The following is a 27,621-nucleotide window of genomic DNA, read 5'->3' on the forward strand; positions in this document are numbered from 1 at the left end:
TTACCTACACAAAGAATTGTAAAATTTGTACTTCCATTTCTCTCCCTTTCTTTCTCTTTCTCCCTCTCCTTCTTTCGCTTCCAGTCTCTGTTTCTCTTTTCAGCCATTAGTAGATAGAATGGGCAACAAAGTGTCCAAACTGGAGGAGAGCCTACTGTGGTGTCTCCTTAGTTCTTGATAGAGGCTTAGCTACTCACCATGATTAAGAAACAATACTATTTTGCAACTAGCTCCCTTTTACAAGAAGGAGGAAGAAAAAGACAAAAAGTCTGTATGTACGGTGTTTTATGGTCTTATATTAGAATATGAGCCTCTAAAAGAACACACATTAAAATGAATGTTAGACCTCTGATTAAAAAAGGAAAGTGGGCTGGGAAGGTGGCTCAGTGGTAGAGCGCTTGCCTTGCATGCCTGAGGCCCTGGGTTCAATTCCTCAGCACCACATAAGCAAAAAGAAAAAAAACCGGAAGTGGCGCTGTGGCTTAAGTGGTAGAGCGCTAGCCTTGAGCTGAAGAGCTGAGGGACAGCGCCCAGGCCCAGAGTTCAGGCCCCACGACTGGACCCCCCCCCCAAAAAAAGGAAAGCAACTGCCCAGTATTTTAAAGTCCTCTGGAGTAGGACAACCTGTTCAGCCTCCCCCTGGGTCTGAAGAGACAACCCTTACAGCTCCTCAGGTTCCTGCTGAGCAGGCCAATCAGCCTCCTCCACTCTGTGCAGCTGCAGCCCCCTTGCCTGGAGACCTCTCTCAAAGCCTCTGTACCTAGACCTTCCCTGAAGCCTACAGACCCACTCTTTCTCAGGTACCACTAGATATAGGACCAATTACAGGCCAGGAGGGAAATTTTTTCCCCTTCAATAAGTACCAAAAAGAGAGGGGAGTCCAGTTCATGTGTACATGCCTTTCACTATCTTTGACTTGTGCACCTGGAAGGCACACACTCAAAGTCTGAGATTTATTACTCATATTAGGGCTATCATTACAAACCATAATCTTACACTGAAGATATTCAGACTTTCCTGTCCACCCCTCTGATGAGGAAAGAAAATTCTGCTGTACTGGAAGAGACTATGAAAGCAGCTAGGGCCAACCCACTCCTTTCAGTTTTTTTTTTTTTTTTTGGCAGAAGATAAAGGTGGACTGGGGCTTTGAACTCCCTGCTTAGCTCACTTTAGTGTCATCCAGAACTTCCTCCATAGAGCCCCACATTATTTTAGATTTAGCTAGAGACGTTAACTTCTTACTTGATAGTAGGGCCAAATACTTACTGTTTACTAATGAAAAGGTTTCTCTGTCCAAGAAGGAATATAACATAAAAGGGGGTTTCAGGAACACAAATTACAGTCTCTCAAGCCTCTGACTTATGAAATGAATGTAAAGATCTTAAAGCCTAGTCTTCTATGTTCTTGAGTATCCATTCCCCTCTTAGGGAATGATCTGTTAACCAAAGTAGAGGCAATGATTAATTTTCAACAGGAAGTAAACATTAAGTTTTTAAGAATCATGAAGCTGACCTCACAGTGTTAGTCCAGGAAACACCTAAGTTTCTTAAGGCAATCCCTGAAAATACTCTGTCATGCCTGAGGCCTGTACACAAGAGCAAGTGCATATGCTACTGATACCATACTTCAAAACAAACTTTACAGCTATCCTTGAGTAAGACATGATTTAAAACCTAAAACCATAGCTGGGATCACCCTGTACTTGACTGGCCATAAAACAAGGCTTAATAAAACGCTCTAGGTCTTGGGGCTAGAGATACAGGGAGTGGTCAGCAGCAGCAGCAGCAGCTAGCTTGTCAGGGCTCTTTCTCTCTTTCCAAAAAGGAGGCATTGATGAAAAAAAGGAAGTACTGTCATTACAGTCCAAATTGAAAGTTGTGAGAACTTCTCCCAAACTTGTGTAGTGAGGAGATGTTGGCTTCAACTCCTAGTCTGAACTCAGCAGATTGGTCCATGAAAATATCTGTATGGAGACAAAGGAAAAGGCCCATCAAAGAGCAACACCTCTTGCTCAGGACCAGGTAGCAAGGAAGGGAACAGGTGATAGAAATTGTGAAATTTGAAAAGCAGACTGAAAGGTGACAGAGAAGCTGAAGATGGGTGGGGAGGAGGCAGTATGACATCTAGCCCTTCAATCTAGAAATGTTAATGAGAACCAACCAAAGCTCAAGAGAATGGACAAAAGGAGAAGCAAATAGGACATGGTTATACCTCATTAGCAGCTGCGTGGCAGGCCATGAAAAACTGGAGAAAAAAACAATTTTTTTTCTTTTTTTTTAAATTGTGAAAATACTGTACAGAAGGGTTACAATTACATGGGCAAGATAATGAGTGCATTTCTTGTCAAGCATTGTAGCCTCCTCTTTGCGTCCCCTTCACATCCCTTCCCACTCCCTCGCCCCTCCCCACCCAATCCTCCCCGCCCCCCCCCACCAAAGTTGTAAAGTTCGTTTTCGACATAACGACTTGTACATCTCATTGTTGCAATGGGTCCACCTGTATCCCTATTTAAACGATTTGTTTTCCCCCTTCCCCTCCACAAATTATACCGACATCAAATACAGTGAAAGCAGGGGTTATACTGTGGGGGAGGGAATACAAAGCAACAAAGAAATAATCTTATAAATGTGTTAGAAACAATCGCATGAAAGAAAAAAAATTGAATTTTTTAAATAGTCCAATTGGAACTCTAGTTTATAAGGCCCAGCTTGCTTTTTAACTTGCAAAATAATGAGAATTATGCTGAATCCAAATTTAGTGAGCTGTATTCCTAAGTTTTCTTCTCAAACCAGCAAGACAATGGATTCCCATGTAATCCTTCCAATAAGTAAATCACTTCAACTTAAAACATTACTTAAATTATAGGTATAAGATAAAATAAAGCACTAGTGTTTAAATGTAGTTATGCTTCTAAATAGTGGCCAATTGGTCTCAAACGAATTCACTGGAGAAACTATTTGTATAAAACTGCTAATTAATGTAAAAAGATAATCAGACTGTATCTCACATGTTTTATGTGCTGTATACAGAGTGATATAATAATATCCATAAAACTCAAAATAACAATATGTATAAGTATTCTCAATTGAGTAACTCTTAAGTGAGACCAGTCAAATTTAGATTTGGGAAGTAGTAATGGAATTAACTTTTTCTATTATCTGTTGGACTAGTAACTTTAGAAAAACAGGCCATAGGTTTTTGTGTAGTAATGACTTCTAATAATTATTTTTACTTGGAGCAATTCTTTATAGCAATAATATTTGTAGATTTATTACAGAGAATCATATTAGGGGCATCTAGCTGAGACACTGAAAACTAGTTGGACATTGGAAAGGTTTAATGTCTGAGGAACAAAAAAATAGTGGCAAGCCAAGAACTTCATACACTGCCAGAAAAAATGTGGATTTTCAGTCATAGTTGCATTTTATTATGGTATATAATCATAAATGTGTAAATGACAATTGCTAGTATGACCAAAAAATAAGGAAGATGAACAAAGAATGAAGGAGGAAAGGGAAGGGAAAGAAGGGAAGGGAAGGGAAGAGAAAGAAAGGGGAAAGGAGAAAGAAAGAAAGAGAGAGGAAGGAAGGAAGGAAGGAAGAAGAAAGAAAGAAAGAAAAGGAAAGAAAGAAAAAGAAAGAAAGTGAGCAATGAAGGAAAGGGAGTGAGGGAAGAAGAGAGTTATGAATATCAGAGTCCTGATAAGGAAATATAGATGAAGACATAATGAATTCCACCTAGTGTGTTGAAGACAAATGGGAATTATATTTATCTGAGCTTTTATATATAAGTAATAGATCAGCAAGAAGATGAGTAGAAAGGGCATTCTAGACCAAAGAAACCTTTGTAGATACAAAGGTTTAGCTGTAAAAGTACCTAGTGTTGGAGAAAATTTGAATTGTCCTATGTCAGCGAAGGAATTTTTAAAAAAATACTAGTTTTGTCAAAACAGCAATGTAATTGTAATTGTATAGGAGGAAATACAAACTGATCCTGGCATGTTTTGCTGACTGCGAGGTAATGCTGAAAAGGTTTTTGAAGCAGTACAAGTTGTATAGATAATAATGATATTTTTTAGATGAAATGTCAAAGAGATTAAAGCCAATGTTATAAAGCTCTGAACATTAGAATGGTCACATGCAATCAAGGTAAACATCTGCTGAGCTTAAGTGAGCCTAAGGGATATTGCTTCGCCCACATGGGAGCTCAGAGTACACATCAGTACCTTTGGTATCATTTTGTTCTGATCTGCTTCACCTCACTGATGCAAGAGCTTACCTGTTCAGGATCAGCTAAGCTTGTTCTAAGTCACTGTCAAAGTTGCTGGTTGTCTTCAGAAAGCAATATTATCCCGTATTTGTGATTACTGTGTATGCATAGTAATTCCTTCTCCTCAAATACACTATATGAACTTACATTTGTATAGTTAAATGCTTTTACATGGATTATTTCACTTGGTCTTCACAGTCATCTAACAAAGAAAAAAGAAGCTTAAACTTAATCAAAGTCATTAGACTTTATGCAATCTAATCTCCTTAAGATCATAGCTTTTGGGCTGGGAAGGTGGCTCACTGGTAGAACATTTGCCTTGCATGCCTGAGGCCATGGGTTCAATTTTCTCAGCACCACATAAGCAAAAAGAAAAAAGCCAGAAGTGGCGCTGTGGCTCAAGTGGTAGAGCGCTAGCCTTGAGCTGAAGAGCTGAGGGACAGTGCTCAGGCTCAGAGTTCAGGCCCCACGACTGTATCCCCCTCCAAAAAAAAAAAAGATCATAGCTTTTGCTAATATCTGTGCTCTTTCTTATCACCATTCAAAAAATATTTGCTAAGAGGAACTGTGATAGCACTGTTAGTTATTAGTTGTTGTTTTTTTTTTCACAGAACAATAGCCTCCTTCATCTGAGACCTACCCAGAAAGTTACCTTTTCCTTGCTTTTCTCACTGGAAGAACGTGTCTCATATTCTAAATTCCTGTTGGTATTTCCATAGACAATAGAATTCTCAATGATTTTTTTCTTTTTTTGTCATTCATGGGGTTTGAACTCTGGGCCTTGGTGCTGTCCCTGAGCTCTGCAGCTCAAGGCAAATGCTCTACCACTTGAGCCATAGCACTACTTCCAGTTTTCTGATGGTTAATTGGAGATAAGAGTCTCACAGACTGTCCTGCCTGGACTGGCTTTGAACCAGGATTCTCAGATCTCAGCCTCCTGAGTAGCAAGGATTACAGGTGTGAGCCACCAGCGCCCAGCCTCTCAATGATTTTTAACTTACATATTTCCTAGTAATCCTCTCCCATTCTTACTCATTTCAGCAAATAATGCTAGTGTCCAATGCATTATTAAAGCTAGAAACTCAAATGTAAACCATTATTTTCACTTCCTATATATATATGTATGCATATATATATATATACAAAAAATTTGTTTGAGATTTTTCCATTAGTCTCTCCACTAATACCTTGCCAGTCAAAGACTTTTGTTTTTTCATTTTGATGGCTGCAATATGTTCCTAACTGTTCTTCCTCATTCTACTCCATTTTACACTGTATACCCCAATTTATTCCACACATTTTAGCCACAGCAAGCTTTTAAAAATGTTTGGTTTAAAATACTTTAATGGCTTTCCATCAGCTCTTTCAGTTAGGCTACAACATTCTGCAAGTTATCTATCACCTGTTTACTGGCTACCTTTGCTTGGTGTACTCTGATTACTCTGGTACTTTGTCAGTTCCTAGACTACACTTCGCACTTTCCTTCCTCGGGGACTTGGTTCTTGTACTTTCTTCTGTGATTTTCTCTACTTAGAATGTTTTTGATAGGCCTATCTCTCCCTCTTATTCTTCATGGCTTGACAAAATTTCACCTTTTCAAAAGGGCTTTCTGTGAACCTGCTGTCTAAAGTAGTTGTCTTTAATTCTCTCAGTTATAACACATCTTCTTTATAGCAATCTATAATTATTCCTCTATTTGTGAAATTCATAATATATATTATATAACATTATATATATATATATATATATATATATATGTAAACATCATGAACACAGTAACACTGTTTGGTCTTAGTTCTATTATTAATTCTTGGCACGTATGATAGCCTGGATAAACATTCTTCAAAAGAATACTTTGTTTACAAAATGAATGATGTACTCTCTAATTGAGAAGACTGTAAAATTCTAGTATTTACATGTCCTCATGCCACTCAGATTGCAACTCACCTAGCCTAGATCAGAAAGAAATCATAGCAGAAGTTTGAGAAATATACAAAAGGAACCAACCTGTTGGTTTTCTTGCAGAGTTAATAGAACTGTATTCTAATACATTTTGCTATTGGGGCGAGTGAGCTATCTTTCTGAGCCTCAACTGCCCTAGTGTGCAAACAGGAATCATACTACATTTAATTCAGACTTCTGTATCAATGATACCTAGCACATAATAGATGCTAAAAAGTGTGATTATTTACTTAAATAAATTCATAATACACTACAGAGTTTTTAACATGATAAAATGGTATATATAGATATATCAAAATACCCCTTAAATATTTTCTTCATAGAATTTGAAGTTGAAAGAAACTTAATGAAAACTTAGCCATTCAAAGCAATTCTGAAACAGAACAAAATTGGAGGACGCACACTTTGTGATTCCAAAACTTGTGCAAAGCTATTAGAGTCAAAACAGGATGATGCTGGCATAAGACTAGTCCTACACATTAATGGGATCAAATAAAGAGCGCAGGAATATTTGTGGTCAGTAAATTTTTGACAAATTTACAAAGACAGTTCCATGAAGACTTGTATCTGCACACTCAAAAAATAAAGTTTAATTCTTGTTTCAAAACATACCCAGGGGCTGGGAATGTGGCTCAGTGGTAGAGCGCTTGCCTTGCATGCAGGAGGCCCTGGGTTCGATTCCTCAGCACCACATAAGCAAAAAGTAAAAAAAAAAGCAGGAAGTGGCACTGTAGCGCATGTGGTAGAGTGCTAGCCTTGAGCTGAAGAGATAAGGGATAGCGCCCAGGCCCAGAGTTCAGGCCCCAAGACCGGACCCCCCCCCCAAAAAAAACAAACAAGCAAACAAAAACATAGCCAAAACTTAACTCAAAATGTGTCAAAATTTAACAATTAGATTGACAAAACCCTTAAAGAAAACATAGGTAAAAATGTCCTGAATCATGGGATATAGTTACAGACTACATAGAGCCAACCTAGTTTTTTAAGAACATCACTCCAAACCCTTCATTTAGAGTAAAAAAGAAGTGTAAAAGTGAATGATCTACAAGTGACAGGGCTTAGAAGCCCATTCAGCACTAGAATCATCCTGAGTCTTCATCTTGCAGCTTAATATCTCAGAAAGAAAAGCATCAAATATACTTTAATTTCTTTAGGTTTTTCTCACAGTATCTTCTTGGGAAAATGGGAGGCAATTCAACATTTGTCTTCTCAAGTTTGTCTTCTATTTAAGCTCCACCTGGAATCAAACCTCTTGATCATAAAAAGTATATTGAATCATCAGTGGATGACATACTTTTGGTTTTTAAATCTTTCTGGCAAAAGAAAAATAATGTTTCCCTTTCTTTTTTCCCTCTATTTTAAAAAGATGGACTAAGGAAAAACCTGAAAACTTCAGACAGTAGTTTAGAAATGTATGATATTATATTACATCCAGGCTTGTAACTTCTATTATTTGTTGCCTAGTTTTAAAAGAAGCAAACTTGAATTCAGAAGTATTCAGGTTGATTGCCATTTGTAGATGTATTTCCCTCTAGTGTAGATTCAGGTTACTGCCTTAAGCAATACTGCCCTCAAGTGGACAAAAGAACCTTCCAGAGGAGGGGAGAAACAAATGCTATTTTGACTCCATTTAAATGCTCCTAATCCTTGGTGTTTCTGTGACCAGCCCGAGCAATGTAGAATATGTTTGGCTTGCATGTAATTCAATAAGTTTTGCTAAGAGTCTTTTATTTTGCAGGTATTAGACTGATATATAAAGAATAGATCATTGAAAGTATATAAAAATGTGTGGCATACAAAATGCTTTTTGCAAATTATTTGATTTTGCTTACAAGTAGCTTTGCCAGTAGGTATTATTTTCATTTTAAAGAAGAGAAAACCAATGATTAGAAATGCAAAATTTTTCCTCATCACAACTTTTAAAGAATTACTTTAAAATTTAACTCCTTCTATTACTTACCAGACCCATGACTAGATTTCATAGTTATAAAGAGAAATAAATTTGAGAATCATATTGTTCATTGTGAATGTGAAAAAATAACATAAAGAGAATATAGGGTAAGAAGTCTCTAACTATGAGGATGGGTAAATAGGAAGTACTTCTTAAGAGCAATGAGTTGGATCTCAAAGATTATAAATCAATTTGGTAGTTATGTAGAGGAGCAAGAGATATCCAGACAAAGAAAACATCCTATGAAAAAAATACAAGAGTACAGAAGATCAAAGTGGTGACAGAATGTTGAAAATTTTACGGGTTGGACTTTGGATATATAATGGGAAGTCATAAGGGCTGAAACTAAATATAAGATGGAACCAGACTGTGAATATAGGACATCAATGCCATGCAGAAGTCCAGATTTAAAAAATAATCTGTGTGTTTGCACTGCTTACAAAATAGGTAGGAATGTTTTAAGGAGATGATTGAAACTAATCAGGAAACCAAAATGGAGGAGGTGGATCAGTTAGGAGACTATAAGACTAGACACATGATGATAAAGACAAAAGGACAAAATTAAGAGCCATCAGAAGTCAGATTTCCCAGATCTAAGTGACCCATTGGAGCCTATATGCTTGAAAAAAAAAAAGGTGGGTTTACTGAGTGTGAGCTACAGAGTGAAAGTGATGCTGTCCTTATCTCTGTGTAGAACATAAGAGCCAGTAAATGGTGGAGCCTACTGGCTCCAAATCTTCTGTTCATTGTAAGCACTCTGATATACAGTGTTTTACAGGATCATGATGTCAAATGGTGGTAGATTGGTACAGTCTTGATGAAAGTAAATTATTATAAAAACAAACTCTACAATTATTGTGGTTTAGATATGAAGGATCCCCTGATAGGTTTAGGTAATAAAGGCTTGATTGACAGCTGAAGGCACTCTGGGGAACTGACTGTATCATGCAAGCTCTAACTTAATCAATGGATTAATCTACTGATGGATTATAATTGAATGGGTTATTTGAAGATGGGGGAAACTCTGAAAGGTAGTTTCTGACTGGTAGAACTGAGTCACGGGAGCATGCCTTTGAAGAGAGTATCTTTTCCCCAGCATTTTCCTGTCTGTCTTTCTACTCTCTGGCAGTCATGAGATGAGCCACTTTGTTCCAACATATCCCCACTACCACCATTGTGTAGGTCTTCCTCACCATGCACAGGCCCAAAAACAATGGAGCCAAGTTACAGTGGACTGAAACCTCAAATCATATGTCAAAATAAGTCCTTTATCCTTTAAGTTTTTTCGTAGGTATTTTGCAACTGAGACAAAAATAGCATAGCAACATACCTAAATTATTATATCTGTTTTAAAGCTTCTTCTGTTGTATAATAATCTCTCAAGAATATACTCCTTTAGAGCCCTACTATACTTAATGTCACTTCCTCTTTGGTAATTCCTTGCTAGGTCTGTTTGCTTACAGGGAAGATATTATGCACAGAAAAACTGGGTGTATATAATCTAGTCTAGTGAATTTAATGACTCAAAAGACAACTTCCCTTGGTTTAGAGGTGATCATTCACACTTCTTCCTTGATAACATCCCTGTCAGGGATTCAACTCATAGTGTTACTCATTCACTCATTAGACCTTGATGGCTGCTTGTACTATAAGTTCCTCTACCAGATACTATTATTTAGCAATATCTGATTACCAATGACTTTCACTTTGCTTAAACAAAAAGTTTCTAAGTTTAAAATAATATAAGGGCATAATTTCTGGAAATGATAACCACTGCTAAGCAAAAGAACAAATTCACAGGTGGGGACTGATGTCTCATGCCTATAATCCTAGCTACTCAGGAGGCTGACATCTGAGGATCATGGCTCAAAGCGAGTCTGGGCAGGATAGTCCATGAGACTATTATTTCCAATTCACCAGAAAACCAGAGGTGGCACTCAGGCTCACAGTGGTAAAGTGCTAGCCTTAGTGAAGAGCTCAGGGATAGTGCCCAGACCCTGAAAAAAAGGAGAAATTTGTAAATTTGATCATGCATGAGAATATGCTGCACAAGCACTGAAATACTTGGTAAACTTTTTAAAAATTAGTGTTAATGTGGTATGATCTTGTAATATATCTTTTGGCTTATACAGAATGTTGTCTTTTAGTAATCCTTTGTAACATTAACATTAATACATTGAGAATATAATTTACATTGTTTTGGGTCCTAACTTTTCATTGCCACAAATAAAAATTCTTTATGAAATATGGGTTAAAAGATAACAAAAGACTCCACAGACTGTATCCTCACTCTGCCATTTTCCAGCTGTATGATTCCAGAAAATTCTCTGATTTCTTTCTACCTGCGTGTCTTCCTTGATCACATGAGGACAGTAATAGTATCTAACAGAGATCAGGTGAGGGATTAAATGCAATATGTTTACATATAGTAACTGATTAGTGCTAGCTGTTTATTGTTCTGATTATTTAAAAATGTGTGTGTTCAATAGTCTAAAACCCAAAAATACATGTAAGTGAAAAGTAAGAAAAAAATATTCACTCAACAAATATGTTATGACTGCTGTTAGTATTTTGGTAAAATCCTTCCAATCATACATCCTATGTTATGTACATAATCTGAGATTTATAGCAGATAGGAAGAAAATTTATATAAGATGCATTGTGCCTCCAAGAGGAATGAGTTTCAGGTCCTCCTTAAGAGGAGGTACTAAGAATTAAAGTTGTGGGGCTGAGAATGTGGCTTAGTAGTAGAGTGCTTGCCTAGCATGCATGAAGCCCTGGGTTTGATTCCTCACTACCACATACTTAGAAAAAGCCAGAAGTGGCACTATGGCTCAAGTAGTAGAGTGCTAGCCTTGAGCAAAAGAAGCTCAGGGACAGAGACCAGGTCCTGAGTTCAAGCCCCAGGACTGGCAAAAAAAAAAAAATTAAAGTTGTGGTCTTAAATAGTTTAAGTGGTTGTCAACTGGTCACAAGGTATGCTGACTCAGGCAACCCATGGCAGACATGTGTTATTTGAATAAAAACCTAACTGCACCTTCCAGGAAGCTACACTGAAAGGTAGCAGAAGGAAGAAAAAATCATAAAGGTAAAACAGAGATAAATTAAATAGAGACTAGAAAAACAGAGTCCAAAAAACAACAAAATAAAAAGCTGTCCTTTGAAAAGAAACAATATTTTCATTGAAAAGAAACTTGAAACAAACTTAACATTAAAGAATGTCATTAAGAGTCTAGAAGAACCAGAGAGAAAACTCTTATTTTCTGATAATCTGTGCAGAATGAAATTGAAGTTATTATCATTTGAAGAATAAAAGATATGGGAATTTATTTTATACCTGAGTAAATGAATAGAACGTACTTATTAATCATTTGAAACATAAATGGGATCACAGTATACCTATTGCTATAGCACTTTTTCCCCTCAACAATATGTTGTAAACATTTCTATGAAATAAATCTGTAAGTGTATATCTGTATTTCCATGTTTTCTTAAATTAGATGTACAATATTCCAACTAGTATCAATTATATGACTAGTAAAAACTCCCCCAAAGTAAGGATGTAACTACATATATAACTACAGCCAGAGCCTATTTTTTTCCAATAAATGATTAATTTTTTTTCTTTTAGATAAACAGAAGATTCAAAATCAGGGTTTCCTACTTTTCTGGAACTGTACAACGAATGGGATTTTCATGTGTAAAGGCTTGGTTGTTTGACTTCCACTCCCTAGCAGGGAGCACACTGGCATTGCTTTTCCTGTCTTTTCCCTTCTTTCACTGTTGGCTCAATGCATCATGGTTGACCAGCAACTGCCCCACCTGAGTTCCCAAACAATAAAATTAAAGGATTATAAAACCATTTCCAATTTAGCAGTATTTGTCTTCCCATGGTAGAAATTCTGGTACAGATTTGTAAGTCTCTGTGTTGTTCTCAGATTCCATAAAGACAGATTTCTAGCAATCAAGTTGTGTGTGTGTGTGTGTGTGTGTGTGTGTGTGTGTGTGTGTGTGTGTGTGTGTGTGTGTGTGTGTGTGTGTGTGTGTGTGTGTGTGTGTGTGTGTGTGTGTGTGTCTACAGGCGCACATGTACACACCTGGTATTTAAAATCAGGACCTGAGTGTTGTCCCTAAGTTTTTTTTCTTCTTTTTTTTCCTTTTTCCTCTCTCAAGGCTAGCTCTCTATCACTTGAACCACAGCTCGACTTGTAGCTTTTTTGGTGGTTACTTGGAGATACTATGTCAGTTCCCTGCCTGGATGGGCCTCAAACCTTCTTAGCTTCCTGAGTAGCTAGGATCACAACAATGAGCCATCAAAGCCTGCTTCTAGCAATCAATTTTCATGTCACCTGGGTTACAGTGTTTCCCCCTCTATCTACTTCAACTCTAGCTCTTGCTATACTGCCTTACTATTGGTGGAGAAAGGGGTTGTTTTTGAGACAAGGTCTTTTGAAATCTCCCTACCTCCACCTTCCAATGCTGGGATTCCTGTTGTGTGCCACCTCTCCTGGCTATATTACCTTATGCTGCCAATTCCCTCTCCCTAGAGACTTAATCTTTATTGCCTTTCTAGTGGCTGTGGCTTAACTAATACCGTCTTCAAAAATCTCTCTTTTAAAATTGGTTGATTGGATTGTGGCTAAGATAATTCTTTATATGTAAATGTCTTGTGGTCCCAAGAACTATACTTTCAGTCAATGGGTCCTAAGAGGTGTCCCTGGGAGAAAATACTTGCCAGAAAAAAGAGCAGGTCTTTCAGGGATGAAACTGAGCAAAAATAACCCAGAACTCATCCATATTTTCTGAGTTATAGCCTGGTATATCAGGCTATACTATTCATACCTGTCACCTCAGGTAGGAACATAATTATCCCTTTACCAGTAGTTAGTGCAGGATTAGGTCAGTCATGGCAATATAAGATGTGATCTAGGGATCTTCTAGAAGATCTAGGGATCTTCTAAAAAAAGATTCCTTCATTGGTAAATTAGACCAAAATTCTCTTCCTTTGGATATGTATTTAAAATGAGATACCTAAGTCACTCCAGATTCTTTATGATGAGGCAATTCACTATGGAAGAAAAAGGCAAGGGAACTGCAGAGAGATAAGCCTGAAATCTAGGAATGCTACCTCTCAAAGGCTGCCTGATCTCTAGACTTACATGGGAGAATTAATTTCTTTATTGTATAATACAGTTTGAGTGAAGTTCACAATCACTTGCTTCCAAAAGTATTATTAATCTCTCATGTGGATAAATTACCTAGCTAAACTTGAAATAATCCCATTGTTCTTATATTCTGAAACTTAAAGGAGAGCATCTTGTCAGCATAAAAAGGCTACCTTATTTATAGGTTTAATAAGTGAGAGAAAATGTTCCCTTACTGTTTAATACTAAGTGAAGCTTCCTGTTACTTTTAACCAAATAAAGTTATCACTGTATGTGACTAAATGACTCTGAGTATCAGTTTCTTCATCTATAGTAATCCATAATCCTTGTATTTTGAAGGTTAAGTGAGATGATCTATTTAGGGCCAATTGTCATGAGACAGCACATCATTACTAGATTAAAGATGATACTCCTTTTTGCCTGCTTTGAAATCTAGCTTTGTAATGTGTTATTCACTCTATTTAATTCCATATAACCTGAAGACCTTAAAACAGAATAAATCTTAGCCCCACAGGCTGCTTAGTGGTATCATGTATGATTAGGAAAGTAGTTTAGAAATCATACTACCTCACAATACCAATTGTTTACCAATATAATCTTGGTTAACTTGGTTAATTTTTCTAATCTTCAAAATACCATATGCTACTCCCTGAGTGTAACCCATATATACTGTGACAAAGATGCTACGGGAATACAAAAGAAGTAGCTATTTTCTAAATTTTAAAATTCATGTTCATTTCCACAGCTTAGCATTTCTGCAGTTGAGATCCTTCATAAAGCCAGTGTCAAAAGAAAACACCAAGATGCCAAGAAAAATCAATGTAACATAGAAAGTCTTTTCAATCAATAGTGTCAGGATAATTGGATGCCAACCAGGAAAAAAATCATACCACAAACATTTTTGTGAGATGCATCATTACATGTGAAAGTCAAAATTATAACATACAAGAATGTATTTGAATCCTTAGGGTATGGAAATATTTCTTAAAGAAAAGAGTGAAAGTGGGACTGGGGATGTGTTTTCCCATTGCACACAAAGCTCTGGATTATATCCCAAGCACTGGGGAATCAGAGAGAGAAAATTAAAAATATGATATAAATTCTCTAAATACTTGCATTGACTAAGTATTTAGAGAAAGTGAGCCTTGCACCCTGAGCATAAGATTATAGAATAATACAAAGGAAGAGGCTACAATGCTCGATAAGAAATGTACTCATTATCTTGCCCATGTAATTGTAACCCCTCTGTACAGTATTTTCACAATAAAAAAATAACTGAAAAAAAGATTATAGAATAATGCCACTTCAGTGGAAAACAGTATGGAGGTGACCAAAAAATTTTAAAGAGATTAACTATATGAACTAGATGTACTTCCCACTTCCTATATCCAAAAGAATTGAAGGCAAGGTCTCAGGGAGATCATTTGCACACAACAGGTCACTATTCACAGTAGAAAACAAGTTATAGTAGCTCAAAGGTCAAACAATGTATGGATAAGTAAAATAAGATACGTACACATCCTTAAAAAGGAAGAAAATCCTGTGGCATGCTACAACATGGATTCTTTGCAAGAAGATTATATTAAGTCAAACAAGATAGTCACAAAAAGAAAAATCCTATATGATTTATACTTGTATGCTATATTTATAATATATTTATGGAGACAGAAAATAAAATGACAACTACAAGGAGTCTCAGAGAGGGGAAAGAGGAAAGTTATCATTAATTGTTATAATTTCAGATTTAAAAGATCAAAAATTCTGCTGAAAAATCTAATTCACAAAATACAAACACACTTAACACTGTTGAAATTAGTTAGAAAGCTGGGATGTAACTCAGTAGTAGACCACATCCTTAGCATGTACTAGGTCCTCAGTTTAGTTCACAGCACAATGATCTGAAAGAAAAGAATGGTTGAGATGGTAAATTATGTTATGTGCTTATATGGTATTTATAGTATGTATTTTTAACCATAGTAAAATTATTTTAATCTTCACAGAAACACTAGACAAATGATTCATAGGAGTACATAAAAATTTAACTTACCCTTTCATCAAGACACTGAAAAGGAAATTAACAGACAAATCACATACTGAGAGAAAATTTTCACAACACATCTACCTGCAAAGGATATGGTAATACTCCCTCCAGATTTCCAGTCCACAACTACCAGAAGTTTGGGCTACAAGAAGCTCAACAGTCAGGTCAATCTTTACACCCTATCCTTGGTCAGGGGGCTGCTAAGAAATGATGTCTCAGTTGTGAAAGTGCTTGGAAAATATAAATACAGAAGTCACTGTTATCAACTTAATCTTTAGTTCCATGCAAAATGTATTCAGGAGGCAATGCTGAGAAAAAGAAATTTATAATAGTTCTTGAGGAAATTCAATACTTAATGTATCAGCAGAAAAGGGAAGGAAAAGAAGAGTAAACAGAAAAAGGTGAAGAAAGATAAAGCAACCTAGAGAGATGGGAGGATATTTTTCCTACTTTGAGTTGCCTGAAAATCAAGGGAAGTAGGTACAATAGGAAGCTAATAGTTTGTACAATGTTGCTGAGATAAGATGTAAGCAAAAGATGGAGCGATGTTTATCCAGTTACTGAGCATGAAAGTTAAGAGGAATTTGATTATATAATCTGAACAGAAGTTATACTTTTAGTGTGCCAATATGGAGGAAAGAAAATAGAGTGAGACAGCTGGAAAGTTTTGAACATTTTTATGTCTTTGTCCACTTTTCCTTTGGGTTTGGTGGCTTTTTAATTTTTTAGAACTTCTTACATACTAGAAATAGTAGCTCTATGATGTAAATTGCAAATATCTTTTCTAGGTTTTTTTTGCCTCTTGATTATGCTTATGTTTTCCTGGTTTTGTTTTACTTTTGTTTTATAGAATTTACTGTTATTCTAGCTGGGTGCCGGTGGCTCACGCCTGTAATCCTAGCTACTCAGGAGGCTGAGATCTGTGGATCATGGTTCAAAGCCAGCTCGGGCAGGAAAGTCCGTGAGACTCTTATCTCCAATAAACCACTAGAAAACCAGAAGTGGTGCTGTGGCTCAAGTAGAGCACTTGCCTTGAGCTGAAGAGCGCAAGGACAGCACCCAAGCCCAGAGTTTAAGCCCCACAACCGACCAAAAAAAAAATTACTGTTATTCTATTTGAATTGACTGTATCAATCTTTTCTTTTCCTTTTTTAAAATTTTTATTGTGAGAATACCATACAGAGGAGTTACAATTACAATTACAATTACAATTATGGGCAAGATTACGAGTACATTTCTTATCAAGCATGGTTGCCTCCTCTTTGTTTCCCCTTCCCATCCCTTCCCATACTCCTCCCACATCCCCCATCCGATCCTCCCCCCACCCAAAGTTGTAAAGTTCGTTTTTCGACATAATGACTTGTACATCTCATTGTTGCAATGGGTCCACCTGTATCTCTATTTAAATGATTTGTTTTTGCCCTTCCCCTCCACAAATTATACCAACATCAAATACAGTGAAAGCAGGGGTTATACCGTGGGGGAGGGACATACAAAGCAACATAGAAATCATCTTATAAATATGTTAGAAACAATTTCATGAAAGAAAAAAAAAACATTTGAATAGAGCTCCTCTATTACCCAGCAATCCCAATTTTGGGCATTTACCCAAATGATCACAAACAAGACCATACTAAAGCTACCAGCACAAATATGTTTACTGCAGCATTATTTACAATAGCTAAGATATGGAACCAACCCAGATGCCCCTTAGTAGATGAATGGATCAAGAAAATGTGGTATATATACACAATGGAATTCTATGCCTCCATCAGAAAGAATGACATTGCCCCATTTGTTAGGAAATGGAAAGACTTGGAAAAAATTATATTAAGTGAAGTAAGCCAGGCCCAAAGAAACATAGGTCCCATGGTTTCCCTTATTTGCAATAACTAGTATATGTCTGAGTCAAGCAGAAAAGGTCAGATAAGTTGATGTTAGGGGAATGAACCCCAAGATAAGTATTCAAATGTTTTTTTTTCTTTCATACAATTGTTTCGATCTTTTCTTATATGACTTCTGTATGTTGAATAATGGTTAGGAAGATCTTTCATACTCCAAAGTTATATAAAAGAATTTCTCATATTTTCTTTTAACATTTTTCTATTTTGTTTTCAAAATTCAAATTTCTAATCCACTTGGAGTGCTTCTAGGTAGTCACTGTGTGAAGTAGGAATACAACTTTATTGTTTTCTAAGTAATTACAAGATTTTTTGATTTCATTTTTAAAAATGATACACTGAGAATCTTGAATTAAGATGAATGATGTAGAGATCTTTTAAATATGAGGTGTTTTGAATATTTAAAGATAAATAGAAATGCCTTAGAGGAGCTGTTGGTCACATAAATGAAAAAAGGATAATAGAACAGGCTTACCAAATGGAGAATGGAGTACAAAGAAACAGGCTGAGGACCTGACTCAAGTGGTTAGAGTACCTGCCTAGCAAATATGAGGTCTGGAGTTCAAATTACAAAACTTCTGTGAGGGAAGAAGGAAGGAAGGAAGGAAGGAAGGAAGGAAGGAAGGAAGGAAGGAAGGAAGGAAGGAAGGAAGGCAGGCAGGCAGGCAGGCAGGCAGGCAGGCAGGCAGTGAAAAAGCATATTTAAAAGCATTGGAAGAGTATGTAATGGTGAAAAAGGAACAGAAAAAAAGAAGTTTCTTATCCTGCCTGTGGTCCCTGATATACAAACATTCACAGGGTTGTAATTTAATAACTTCAATAATGTACAAATACCAAATTGCATCACCATTTATAAATATAACGGCCTTCCTACTGGTCAAGGACAGTAAGCTTTCAGAATATTCTTGAAGGAGGAATGCTGTAAATAAACTCAGTACCGGGCTGGGAAGGTGACTCAGTGGTAGAGCGCTTGCCTTGCATGCTTGAGGCCCTGGGTTCGATTCCTCAGCACCACATAAGCAAAAAGCAAAAAGCCGGAAGTGGTGCTGTGGCTCAAGTGGTAGAGCGCTAGCCTTGAGCTGAAGAGCTGAGGGGCAGCGCCCAGGCCCAGAGTTCAGGCCCATGACTGGACCCAAAATAAAATAAAATAAAATAAAATAAAATAAAATAAACTCAGTACCACCTACAACTCTAGTTTCAACATTCATGTTACAGCCTGTGATATCTCAAATGCCTCTTATCATTTATAGGAAGCCCAAATACACAAGACAGCTTCCCAAGTCTTCTGAATGTGGGGTAGAGGAAGACAGGAGGGGGAGATTTGTGAGAGAAGTGATGTTTGTGGGAGAAACCCTTCCTGAGTGAGAAAAAAATCCAATATAGTTAACCACCATAAAAGCTAATATAGTTAACAAGTGTTGACTGTATTGAGCCTTAAGTACTTTTATATGTAAAAATTCATTCAAACTCATAAATATAATGAAGTAAGTTCTAATAAAAATTACCCCAAATGAGGAAGCTAAAGAACAGAGAAGTAACTGGCACTGGGTGAGTTAACAACTAATAAACAGCACAGCCAAAATGGAAGCCTGTGAACTTTGACCCCGGTGGTCTTGTCCTTAGTCACCTGTCATACCACTCCCTGACAAACTAAATCCAGAGCTACCTGGCAATGGATACGCATTATGTAAAATTTCCTAGGCTGCTGTTCTGGAGCTATCTCATTGTTCCTCAAAAGAAAACTTCAAGGGGTTAATCCCGGACTGGCCAAAGAAATAAATTGAAGGTTGGGGAACAATAGGAAGACTATGTCCCAAGAAACAAAACAGGATAAAAGATATCGATGTTCAAAAGTGGGAACTGTTGTATTAGTGAAACCAGAGTAGAAGTGGTACTGCTGATGACTTAAAGTACTGTCTATTTTCAGTCATTCTCTTGACCATGTGGTCTGAGACTTTGAGAGAAACACAATCATTCTGATATAAGCCTGTGAGCTAGCTTCATTATTCAGCTCTTGAAATTTAGGGCATTAGGTAAACTGTCCTTTATCGTCTTAGAATTAAACATACAAACCTTCAGACCAAGTTAGTTCTTTGGGGCCTTTTGAGAGATCCATCCCAGGTAGATCACTAGTTCAAACAATTGCAGTCTTTTCTGTAACCACAATAAACTTTTTTGTTCATTTCTGTACACCTAAACTCTAACAGTCAAAGAAAGAAAGAAAGAGAAAGAAGGAAAAAAGAAAGAAACAAAGGAAAAAAGGAAGGAAGGAAGGAAAGAACAAAAGAAAGAAAGAAAGAAAGAAAGAAAGAAAGAAAGAAAGAAAGAAAGAAAGAAAGAAAGAAGAAAGAAAGAAAGAAAAGAAAGAAAGAAAGAAAGAAAGAAAAGAAAGAAAGAAAGAAAGAAAGAAAGAAGAAAGGAAAGCAAGCAAGCAGTTCCTCAGGAATGCAAGTCACAAAAGTACATATTGTTTAAATTCATCTTTTTCCCCAACAAAAATATTCATGTGAGTTCCTCTTTCTTTCTTTCTTTCTTTCTTTTTTTTTTTTGTCAGTTGTGGGGCCTGAACTCTGGGCCTGGGAACTATCCCTGAGTTCTTCAGTTCAAGGCTAGTGCTCTGCCACTTGAGCCACAGTGCCACTTCCATTTTTTTTCTTTTTGCTTATGTGGTGCTGAGGAATTGAACCCAGGGCCTCATGCATGCAAGGCAAGCACTCTACCACTGAGCCACCTTCCCAGCCCCATGAGTTCCTCTTTCTATGTTCCTTCACCAGCAATTTTTTTTTTACTTTATCATAAGCCTGTTCTAAGTAGAGTAAGAGGTTTTGCATTGCATTTCTCTGATAAATAGCATTACTGAACTTTCTTTCCATATATATTGGCCATTTCTATGTCTTCTTCTGTGTCTATCTATCATGATAGGCAAGAAATGGAATTACACAAAGGTGTCCATCATTAGATAAGTGATTAAAAACGTGGTATATATATATACATAATGGAATATTTTTCAGCTACAAAAAATTATGAAACATTGCTATTTGCATCCAACTGAATAAAATAGAAGAACATCATGTTAAGTGAAATTAGTCAGGCAAAGAAAGATAAAAACTGCATATTCTTACTCATTTGTGGGAGCTATAAAGTTGACCTTATAGAAAAGAGAACAACAGTGGTCACTAGAAGTTAGGAATGGTAAATGTGGGGTTGGGGAATAGAGAGAGAGATTAAGTAAAAGGTACTAGAGTCTATATATGTAGGAGGAATAAATTTTAATGTTTTATAGCACAGTTGGTTAACTATAGCCTGTAGCAATTTATGATACATTTCAAAATAGCTAAAGGTTCCTAACAAATAGATATACAAAATGTTTGGGACGCTAGAAAGACTAATTACACAATATATGCATTAAATATCCTACTGTACCCATAAATATTTAAAAGTATTATGTCAGTCAACAAAAGCTTAACTTATCTGTGTTTAAAAAAATCTCTATACAGCATTGCAACCAACAGTTATTAACTCTAAGAAGCTATTGTGTTTCTCTATTTACTTTTTTATCCTACTTTTCTTCTTTTAGACAATCAATATAAAACTTACTAAATAAAATGATTAATTGTGGCAGCACTAATAGTAGGCAATGAAACCATTCATCAGGATACAGTTAAAGAAACAGGAGCTTCTTCCTGAAAGTTCTGCCTTGGAGATTATCTTCTTTCATCTAGTTTCTCTCAGGATAGTACATGACCAGTCATGGCAGGGCCAGCTCAGCACCCTCTATTTGCTTTTGCCTTATTTTCTTGGATTCATTCCCATCTTGGAAGTATCACGTCTGCATTTTCATTTAGGCCTGCACCATTACTTATAAAAGCAAGGGAGCATGCTTGTCCTGGGCTGGTAAAACTCTTTCACAGCTATTCTCTGTTCCAGGCTCAGTCATACTTGCAACTGCTATTACCAACATTGCCAACCCATGGTACTACAATTTAGTCATTCTCCGTTGTTCCTCTCTTGGATCCCTGGCCTTCTGCTAGACTCTATTAATCCTATTGACAAGTTTGATTCACTTTCCTTCTGCCTACTAGAGGAGCAAAGAAAGATGCACATCACATCTCAAAACCTGATGCTCCTGAAATTTATTCTGAAGAAGTTTATGAACACTATCTCTCTGTTAAGAGAATGTGTAGGGCTAGGAACATGGCTCAACTGGTAAAGTTATGTCTAGCAAGTACAAGACACTGAGGTCAAATCCTAGTGCTTCCCAAAAAAGAAGAAAAAGAAAAAGACTCTCTAATGCAATATAGTTCTGTGGTAAAGCTATTGTGTTTTCCTAACCATCTCTCTTGGAGTATCACTGGAGTTACCAGCTCAACATTGTCCACATACCCATGTTGTATTCAACTATTCTTTGTTGTTGATTTATAATATGAGCTGAGAGTATGAGTCAGGCTCATTATATCTTTTGATAGGCATAGCCATCTGATCCTGCCAAAACAGTTTTCTGATGTTAGAAAGAATTTCTCCTAAGTTGTTTCACTGGTCTTCTAATTCCCAAGTTTCTAGGGGCACTATTCACAAATATGCTCAGGTAATTTGTCATTACATATTCATGCCATTTTTCATTGTTTTTGTTTTTTGTTTTTTTTTGGATCCAGTCGAGGAGCCTGAACTCTGGGCCTGGGCACTGTCCCTCAGCTCTTCAGCTCAAGGCTAGCACTCTACCACTTGAGCCACAGCCCCACTTCCGGCTTTTTTCTTTTTGCTTATGTGGTGCTGGGGAATTGAACCCAGGGCCTCATGCATGCAAAACAAGCGCTCTACCACTGAGCTACCTTCCCAGCCCCTCATGTCATTTTTCTACTAAGAAGAATTAACCGTAAAATTAACCAAGAAATACTAGCAATACCACTTAAATTAAAATAAGTGGAACAGAGTGAGTTATGGAGAATTAAAAATAGAAAAATGTAGAAAGAATTATGTAGCAATATTTTTATTGTATATTGCACAGAAGCATACTGCTCACCTCTGGTATTTATTAATTTTCTAAAGACTGAGAGCATCCTATCTTTAGAAAATGTTTTCTCCTTTGATGTGAAGACTGGTTCCTGATTGTTTGCAATATATAGTGCATCTAATAATCTGTCAAAACTATTAGGAAGGTAAATGGGAAGAAAACCAGTGTGCTTTTCCAATGTTGAAAGACTAGATATCCAGATCATTGGGAGAATCCAATTAGGAAAAAAAAAGAGAATGAGCTTGTTGCTCATTCTGTGGATAAGGTTTAGGAACATCAGTTTTTGTTGTTTGGTTTTTGTTTTTGTTTTTTTTCTGTTTTAGTTGTGTTTGGTTTTGCCTTGTTTTGGTTATTGTGGGGCTGAACTCAAGGGCTTGGGCACTGTCCCTCAGGTCAGTGCTAGCTCTCTCCCACTTTAAGCCACAGTGCCACTTCCAGTTTTCTGGTGGCTAATTGGAGGTAACAGTCTCACAGTCTCACTTTCCTACACAGACTGCCTTTGAACTATGATCCTCTCATCTCAGCCTCCTGAGTATCTAGGATTACAGGAGTGAGTCACCAGCACTTTGCTAGAACATCAGTTTTTGTGATGTGATGCCATCCTTCTTTTTTCTCCTCTGCTTCTAGCAGGCAGAAAGACATGTCAGTGGGATTTATTAATGTAGTCTAACAAAAAGCCAGGGATTGAGAAGATAAAGATGCCTACATGAAGGCAAAGCAGAATCCCGGGTGCTGTGATTTGGAGATCTGTCACAAAGGTTGCTGTGGACACAATTATCTGTGCAACGAGATGTCTAAGAAGGGGTGATCCTGTGGCCACTCAGGAACTGAATAGGCCTAGTTCTCGAACAAATAACCATAAAAGTCTAAAGAATGGAGTTTCCACTAGCCATTTATGTAGGAGTTGAATAAACTTCATAATTCTTTTTTTGGGGGTGGGGTGTCGGTGGTGGGGCTTGGGCACTGTCCCTCAGCTCTTCACCTCAAGGCAAGCACTCTACCGCTTGAGCCACAGCGCCACTTCCGGTTTTCTAGTGGTTTATTGGAGATAAGAGTCTCACGGACTTTCCTGCCTGGGATGGCTTTGAACCCAGATCCTCAGAATTTAGCCTCCTGGGTAGCTAGAATTACAGGTGTGAGCCACCAGTGCCCAGCTTCATAATTCTTTCATCTACAAAGAGAAGGAAGCTAGAGAAAAGATCAACATTAGTATAAGATTTAATTTGACCTCGAGGAAAGAAAAAACCAGAAATGCAGTATTACTGTGGTAATGGGAATGGGTAAGAGGGGTCAGTCCCTCAAAGCAGTCCCTGTTAATGTGTCAAGACAGTAATTCTTCTAATCAAAATCCTACTACTAGGTCACTAAAGACTTACTTAATCACAGAATAATGGGAAAGTTAATTTGGTCAACTGAGAATCTAGACTTGACTTTTGTCCCTTAAGCTTCCCACATAGTAGTCTGAAAAAAGATTTAATTGCAAAAGAAAATCCTAGGAAACAGGAATAGGGGAATGAAGAGATAAAAAGAATGACATAGATAAGTAGACTGCTGACAACAGATGTATTATTAAAGTAAGTAAGGACTTCATGGGCAATTGAAGCTCAATCTCTTTGAGACACTCCTAAAGAATCATAAAGGAGGGGGTACTCATTACCTTACTCATAAACTGCTTTGTTGAAGGGCAATTCCTTTGTACAAATACTTAAAAGATAATAAACATTTAAAAAAATATCTTCAAGATGCTGAAGTATTTTTTGTTTCAAGGATTCTCATTCTCCAGCAATGTTTGCCCCTGGAATGTTTCTGGGATACCCTATAGCGCAATAACAGCTGAATATCAAAGCCCAAGAAAAGCTAAAGGAGGGAGAACTTCTGCATGTCAACTCACCACTAGAACTGCTACTAGCACTAGGCCCCAGGGCTCAGTCCCTAGAATGGGACTGAAGACAGAGCTGCTACTCCACCCCATGCTGGATGGAGATGCCTAGGGGACAAAAAAGTACACGCTACATAAACCTATACCAGGAAAGTAAATGAAAAATATTTAATGTTTTAAAAAATATTCTTTCTAGAAAAAATATATATTCTTTCTTTCTCCAGCCCATGAGCTCATCCAGATACACACACACACACACACACACACACACACACACACACACACACACACACACACACACACACACACACACACACACACACACACACACACACACACACACACACACACACACACACACACACACACACACACACACACACACCTTAGTATGTTTGACATAATTCCAAAGAAGCTTGAGGAGGACAGAGTTCATGATTCAGCAATTCAAGCAATTGTGTCTCATGAAGTACAGAGATAAAGGAAAGTTGTTCAGTGATAATACAGGAGTCCTTCACAAGAATAGTAAGCATAAAAGAAGGAAGTAACCCTTTAGCAATTAAGAAATACTTTAATCTGGGCCAGATATAAAAGATTGGCATGTTACTTAAGTTTCACAATGAAGAGTTGCTGCAGAATAAGTACTCTGAATACCTTTCTGTTTAGAAAGTGTTACATTTAATGGATTCACAGTCTTTTATCTTTTAGAAAAGATATTCTGTACTAGTGTAAGTGTTCTTCAATTGGACTTTAATAATGAAAAGTAAAAAAAATCATAAATCTATTTTAGAGAAGTTATTTTATTGAATAATCTTATGTGTTAAAAAAGTATTTTAGGGGGCTAGGATGGTAGAGTGCTTGCCTTGCATGCAGGCCCTGGATTTGATTGGTCAATACCACATAAGAGGAAAAAGCTGAAAATGGTGTTGTGGCTCAAGTGGTATAGTGCTTGCCTTGAGATGAAGAGCTGAGGGACAAGCACCCAGGCCCAGAGCTCAGGCCCCATGACAAGATAGTTTAGGTAAGCTTTCAAAAATGTTAGTTTCTGCAGTGGCTTTCAACTGCCACACTCTGAATAGAATTTCATAGTGCAAATTAGTGATAATTATAAATATAAATAGTTATAATGTATATAAATATATAAACATGTTTATTAATATGTATTATATATACATGTATAAAATATCAATAAATAATATATTGTTATATATAATATATAATTGTTTATGTATTATAAAAACTGTTACAGAATTTTATTATATAATATATACCTATATTATTTATATATACTTTTATATAATATATGTTTAAATATTTACTTATAATATTTATATATGACTACACAATATGTATATTGTAATCCTAGCTACTCAGGCTAGGCTGAGATCTAGGAGCTTTTGGTGGCATCTTTAAGGTCTTTTAAGAAGAATAATTCTCACTTTATTGATTTTGGGGGTATAATTTATTTACTGGTGGGAGTATTAAAGTATTGAAGACTCCGACTCTTATTGTATTGGGGTCTATCTGTGATTGTAGATCCAGTTGTGTTTATTTAATGAAACTGAGTGCACTAATATTTGGTGTAAATAGGTTAACAGGTGTTATCTTCTCTAGATGTATTGTTCCTCTTATTAATATAAAGTGACCTTTGGTTTAAAGTCTGTTTTTTTTTTATCAGATATGGGTTTACTACTGCTTGCTTGAATAAAATTTTTTAAATATATATTTTCACACTAAATAAATGTTTTTCTTTGCCAGTAAGATGCATTTCTCATAGGAAACAGTCAGGTCTTACTTTTTATTCCAACCTGCCATTCTATGTCTTTTGATTGAAGTACTGAAACTATTAGCATTAAGTGTTGACATTGAAAGGCATGGTATTTCACATACTATTGTGAAACCCCTCTGTACAATTAATATACATAAAAATACATCAGTGAAATACCAGTAGAAGAGTAGAGAGCTAATGGAAAGAGTGATTTTTTTTTTTTTTTTTTTTTTTTGGCCAGTCCTGGGCTTAAACTCAGGGCCCCAGGCACTGTCCCTGAGCTTCTTTTTCTCAAGGCTAGCACTCTACCACTTGAGCCATAGCACCACTTCTGTTTTTTTCTGTTTATGTGGTACTGAGAAATTGAACCCAGGGCTTCAAGCACTCTACCACCAAGCCACATTCCCAGCCCCTGCTCTAAGTACTTTATATGCATATATAAAAATACAAAAATGAAACATGTTTTAATTGTAAAAAGAGAGAGAAAGAAGAACAACTTGGGAGAGTGTAATACTTGTAGATACATTAATCTGCATTAATAATTTTTTAAAGGCTTAGAATATATAATGCTTTGTTTGCTTTTAAATTTTTAATGGGAAAATATACTGTCATTCTGTTAGGTTTGCCTTCATATGTGTTTTATCCCTTCTCTCTTGCAGCTTTCAGTATTGTGATATATTTTATGCCTTTAATTACAATATATCTAAAGATATTTCTTATCTGAACTTTCCTGCTTGGTGTTCCATTAGAAAACACATGAGCCAGATGCTTGTAGCTCACACCTGTAATCCTAGCTACTCAGGAGGCTGAGATCTGAGGATCCCAGTTCAAAGCCAGCCCGAGCAGGAAGATCCATGAGACTCTTATCTACAATTAACCACCAGAATACCAGAAGTGGTACTGTGGCTCAAGTTGTACAACACTTGCCTTGAGCTGAAGAGCTCAGGGACAGAGCCCAGGCCCTGAGTTCAAGCCTCACAATTCACCACCACCACCACCACCACCAACAACAACAACAAAACAAAATAACAACAAAAAACCCACCTGTACCTGGATGACACTATGTTTCTCAAGATTGGGGAAATTTACTACTATTATTTTATTGAAAGTTTTCTATGCTTTCAGCTTGTACCTCTCTCCTTTTCTCTATGTCCATGATTCTTTTGATGGTGTCCCAGAGATGTTATATGTCCTGTTAATATTTTTCAGTAAATTTTTGTCTTTGTCTGTTTGATGTAACTTCTCTATCTTCTGTCACAAATACTCTATTTTTCAATTTGTCTATTACTGGTTGTGGGGCCTGAACTCTGGGCCTGTGTGCTATCCCTCAGCTCTTCAGCTCAAGGCTAGCACTCTACCATTTGAGCCACAGCACCAATTCCAGCTTTTTTTCTTTTTGCTTATGTGGTACTGAGGAATTGAACTCAGGGCCTCAGGCATACAAGGCAAGCGCTCTACCACTGAGCCACCTTCCCAGCCCCTATTACTAAAACTTATACTTGGGTTTTTATGTGAATTACTTAAACATTTGTTTTCAGATATTTTATTTTTGTTTTTTCAAAATTTGTATATTTTTATATTTTATTGAAATCCTTTTGTCTTCCTTTTTCCTGTTCATTTGTCTATGTTGAATTGTTGACTCTTTGAATTCATTTAAGTGTTTTTATCCATTGT

General features: G+C 36.8%; 1 protein-coding gene across 10 annotated transcripts in view; it reads left to right on the plus strand.

The window, feature by feature from the left end:
* Positions 1–12,018, plus strand: part of LOC138825052 (uncharacterized) — a 54,464-nt gene extending 42,446 nt beyond the window's left edge. For 9 of the 10 annotated variants that reach the window (XR_011371313.1, XR_011371315.1, XR_011371316.1 and 6 more), the window contains one exon: positions 11,814–12,018. The gene's annotated coding sequence lies outside the window, so the exon portion shown is untranslated. Of the gene's footprint in view, positions 1–10,487; positions 10,579–11,813 lie in introns of all 10 variants that reach the window. The other variant, XR_011371314.1, reaches the window with a different exon arrangement.
* The last annotated feature ends 15,603 nt before the right edge of the window (positions 12,019–27,621 follow it).

The sequence above is a fragment of the Dipodomys merriami genome, unplaced genomic scaffold (genome assembly GCF_024711535.1).
Source record: "Dipodomys merriami isolate MVZ:Mamm:240054 unplaced genomic scaffold, mDipMer1.0.p SCAF_133, whole genome shotgun sequence".
Taxonomy (NCBI): Eukaryota; Metazoa; Chordata; class Mammalia; order Rodentia; family Heteromyidae; genus Dipodomys; species Dipodomys merriami.